The 4,644-nt window shown below is 46.7% G+C and overlaps 1 long non-coding RNA gene across 1 annotated transcript; it reads left to right on the top strand.

Moving 5' to 3' along the window:
* The first annotated feature begins 614 nt into the window (after positions 1-614).
* LOC128809200 (uncharacterized) lies at positions 615-3,566 on the top strand. The gene is made up of 2 exons (XR_008437651.1): positions 615-1,741; positions 3,437-3,566. It is a non-coding gene; the product is annotated as an uncharacterized LOC128809200 (long non-coding RNA).
* The last annotated feature ends 1,078 nt before the right edge of the window (positions 3,567-4,644 follow it).

Below are 4,644 nucleotides of genomic sequence, written 5' to 3'. Positions count from 1 at the left end.
ACAACCCCGGGCCTCCTACCAGCAAAAATGCTGTTTGCAGGTACTGCTGCAAGGACTGCAGGACAAGGTCTGCTGCTATCTGGCTTGTGCTGTGGGGCCTGGGAGACTTGAGGAGTTAAAGGTTGCTGTGGTGGCCACGGCAGGGCAATACTGAGCCAGAGGCCTCTGGTGATAAGAATATTTGCAGATATTATTGATAAGAATGTTTGCAGATATTACTGATAAGAATGTTTGCTGATGTTACTCAGGAAAAGCTTGACCTCAGAAGCTGGAATTTAGCTACTCTATGTCTCTCTAAACAGGCAAAAGAAGATGTGCTGTGGGTTGGCTGTTCATCACGTGGGCAGTGGGTCAGTAGCACAGGCATGTCGTTACTAGTCATGTCTAAGCCTGTGTGTAAGCACAGCTGGTGCCATGCGGTACCAAAGGAACTCAGGTTCTCACTGCTTTCATGATAAAGTGTTGTGGTGCTTGGCCCAGTGTCTGCCTGCCCATGCTGTCTTCCCAAAGCCCCAGGTGCTTCCTACTCTGTGCTTCCACAGGAGCCTGATGTCACTGAGGAGTTGGGGCTCACCCAGTCTCTTGAACACTGAAGGACAGCGGATGCTCTTTGCCCATCGCCATGCTGGTAGTGTGCATCCTGAGAGCAGGGCTGTCAGTGCTGCAAGGGGCCAGTGGCAGACAAGAGTCTTGGGACAGGCTGTGCTGGAGGGAGGACTTTATTCCTGACAGAAAGAATGGAGGGTGGACTGCCTCTCTGTGCACTCTCAGGAAGAATTACCGTTTCATAGAGACCAGACTGACTGGAGCAAAGGATTATGAGGAAACACACCTTGAGTCTTTCACCTAGAGCTTGATACCACAGCCCTGGCTGATGGGATGGTAGCTTGCTGACCTGTCATGAAGGTTGGGAACATGATGCTGGATGTGAATTGCTTGTCTCTGGCCAGGATGTTGTACAGAGCTCCAACACCTCACCTTATGTTCTCCATAGTGAAGGCAGCCTGGGTGATGTGTAGCTGGCATTTCACTTTGAAGGAAATTACCTTGTTTTATCCTTCAAAATATTCTACCTGCTGAGTGACTCAGTGAGTGACTCACCTGCTCTGCTTTCCCAGCAGCTCTTACCTCAGGGCTGTCTCAGAAGGTGTTTTTCTGGCAGGGCGTTCATGGTCTCATCACAGCCCTGATGCTGCTGCTGGCAGGGAAAATGAGGCAACAGCAAAGCTGAGTCAAACCTTGGGCATCTGAAAGAGGAGGCAAACCCAAGGGAGTGCCACATTCTTCCCACTGGCATGAGAGTGTTTTTCCCAGAGCACTGAGAGCTCTGCCATGGTTCTCTGGCCCTACAGTGCTTTCAGCAGCTTTCCTAAGCTCTGGGGACCTTAAGGTCCCAGCCCTGCTCCTGCTGGGAGAGCCTGCAGATGTGTTATCAGAAGTGATGTGCCCCTCTCCTCACAGAAAAAGTGGACAAGCTGTTGTTCAGATCACCTCCTTTACCAGCTGGGGAATTTTATCCAGCCTGCCTTTGGCCACAACTCTGACTGGGCATGGCATTGGCAAGGAACTGAAATCAGTGTGAGAATCTGCATCCCTCTGTCTTGTCACTTTGAGTCACTAACCATCAATAGCTTTCCCTATTGCAGGAGTGGGAGAGAGCAGGAGAGCCCTAGCAGATGGTTTTAGAGGAAAGCATGCTCAGAAACTAAGCTCCTCAAGGGATTTCATTCTCTCTCTTACTGTGAGTTAGAAATTACTTATCCTTTTAGGCTTTGCTTTAAAATGCTGCCTCAAACATTGTCAGGAAAATGACATCACATTAAAAATACGAGCGTGATGTAGTATCTGTTTATTGCAATTTACTTGCACAACTAAAAAGAAAAACCCCTAATGATTATAAAATAAAGTCTGAATATTAAGAGCATGATGACAGAAAACACCCCTTACAGCAAAACAGTAATTACCACTGGGACTAGAACAAAGGAGCAGAGGGACAATTTTGGGCAAAGCTGCTTTGCTGGCTCAGAGAGAAGATGGGTCTGCCCAGTCTTCCAAACAGCGTCAAGGTCTGTGTACACAGCCTGGTCACTGCTGGGAGGACAGTCCATTTGTCCTCAGAGCCATGAGACTGTGGGAGAGGAGCTGTGGCACTCACAGCACACCGTGCAGGGAGGGTGCTGCCCTCCTTGGAGCTGGAAGCTGCTCCCAGTCCTGGCTGAGCCAAGTCCTTTCTGCCTGGAAGTCTCTCTCCCCCTTGGCCTCTTTGCACTGCTTTCCCCTTTCCTGGGGAAGGACTTGTCTAGCATTAATTGTTCATCTCCCTATTGAGGTCCATGGAATGTATTGCCCTTGTGTTTGCCTTAGCTGGGGAGCACAGGGAAGGGGAGACAGGTCCATGGTCACCCCTCATATCCCAGGCACGCAGGTGTTTTGCCATGGCTCCTGAACTGGGGAATTGAGCTTTTCAGGCCTTATTTGCTTTCCTGAAGGAGAAGTGTTGATTTGTTCTGCTCCCAATTAGATTTGCAGTACAGGGAATGTAACCTTGCAATGGCTGGAGGGTCTGGAGCTCACACAGGATCTTGAATTACTGACTCACTTGCTAAAACCTTGCTCAGAAAGCTGAAGTGTGGGACAGATCAAAGTCCCTCTCTACCTTCTTTGCTTCTCTGAATTGCCTTTGCCTCTCTCCTTGCTGATTCAGATCCATTTTGGTCAACTCTCACATTTGTATTAGGAAAAGAATATTCTTCTTACAGAATAAGGAGGCAGGGTTGATGGCAGGGGATGTTTTGGGGTTTAGGGACAGATGAGATCAAGGTTAGCTGGATGAGAACTTTGGCTCAGCTAGAGGTTCCTCAGAGAGCCTTGGATGCACCACACTTAAAAAATCAATAAAGTAAAGTTGGATTTAAAACAGATACTGTAAATCAATCAGATGTGATAAGCTCAACATAAGAACTGTTGGCCTGGGTCATTACATGACCAGGCTCTCCTGGCTTTAGCAGTAATTCCCAAACATGATGAGATTTGAGGCTTCTGAAATTAGCTTTGTTGATTTATGTGATTTTTTTTCATTTATTGACTAAACCACTGGACAAACAGATACTGGTAATTTCAGAGGTCATCAGGGCAAGTGGGGGCAATCTTTGTACCCCAGCTGAACTTGGTTCCATTTCTTGTAGCAGCAGGGAGAGATCTCTGATGCTTTTGCAAACTGTATTTGTGCTTCCTGCTGAATTAGGTTTTGTGGGGGAGCTCAGCTCCTTCCACTCTTGTGCTACACATGCACCTGTACCTGTGTGGTGGCAAGAGCAGGAGTAAATCAGTGCCAGCAGCAGCCTTGCAGCACCATAGATGAGATTCTTGGTAATAGAGGACAACTGGATGTGGCCTGAGCAAGTCATAAGCAGAACTTCCTTTTCACACATTACAGGTGGAGGAGGAGACACCACAGAAGCCAGCCTGGGAATTAATGGTTATGTAGCCTCAGACACGTGCTGACACCAAGCAGGGATGCAAGTACTGTTATTAACTTAGATCTTAATAAACTTGGTTTGCAAGGATTTACAGTGCTCTTTAAATATTAAGCACATGGCACAAGTGCCTTGTTTGCCTGGATGGGATGATGCAATGCACAAGGATCTGCTGATGTCAGTAGATTTTCTTACACTGCAAATCAAAAACCCATATGGCTTGAACACCAGACATAGGACAAATAGGCAATTAGGACACAAACCTGGCACCCTGGCCACTTTCTAGGCTCTGTCTTTCCTTGCCTCTTCTTTGCATGCCAGGGTAAAGGAAGACTGTTAAAGAGCACAAACCCATCTTTTAAACAAGTTACTCAAAATTACAACAGACTTCATCTCCTTCAGCAGACTCTAAGCAGGCTAAACTTTGGGAACTGCAGTGAGGATTCAGTTGCAGAGTCAAAGCTAACTCAGTACTTCTTCCCTCCCCTTGCTTTCTGAATGATGTTTCAGGCCTTTTTTACCCATCACAGCAAATAAAGCCACTTTGTACTACAAGATGGGTAGTATATGAATGTTTTGGTTTGAAAATGCTTAAGCAACCCATGGGATATATGTATTAGATTTCAGCACTGTTTCCTGACAGAAGGTAGTTTTTAGGGGACTGACTATAACCAAGCTTTTCAGGAATGCTGGTACTATCTTGCAAGCTTTGGAAAGTATTTCCTATGGATGAGTAATTTGTCATGTGTGACAACATTAAACTGTGCAGGTAAGACGGAAGCTTTTAAGTTTTATCTCTTTGCCCCTCTGCTCCCATGGTGTTAGGACTTTGTGAATCTTCTTTTCTACACCTTTATGGCCAGCTTCCTGGCTCTAGCACCACAGTTCTCTTCTGTAGGGATATAACCAGTGTCCCTGTTTGCTTTATCAAGCTTGTCAGTGGTGATGCAGCTGGCACTTCTTGGTACTTTTGTTGGTAGCCTTCTCCAAGAGATGGAAAACTGAATGGGCTGTGGAGCCTGAACTCCACTGTGCCCTAAAGGTGGCAGAAGACAGAGATGTGCTGGCAGGTCAGTCTGGGGAAAGATGATGCTGCTATTGCTTTGTCTATAAACAAAAGACTTCTGTTTCCAATGTAAAAAGCCCCAGCCTTTTCCCAAGCTGTGAC

Source organism: Vidua macroura, chromosome 6 (assembly GCF_024509145.1).
Source record: "Vidua macroura isolate BioBank_ID:100142 chromosome 6, ASM2450914v1, whole genome shotgun sequence".
Taxonomy (NCBI): Eukaryota; Metazoa; Chordata; class Aves; order Passeriformes; family Viduidae; genus Vidua; species Vidua macroura.
The sequence above is the reverse complement of the archived record's forward strand: the minus strand, read 5'-3'. Positions and strand labels throughout refer to the sequence as shown.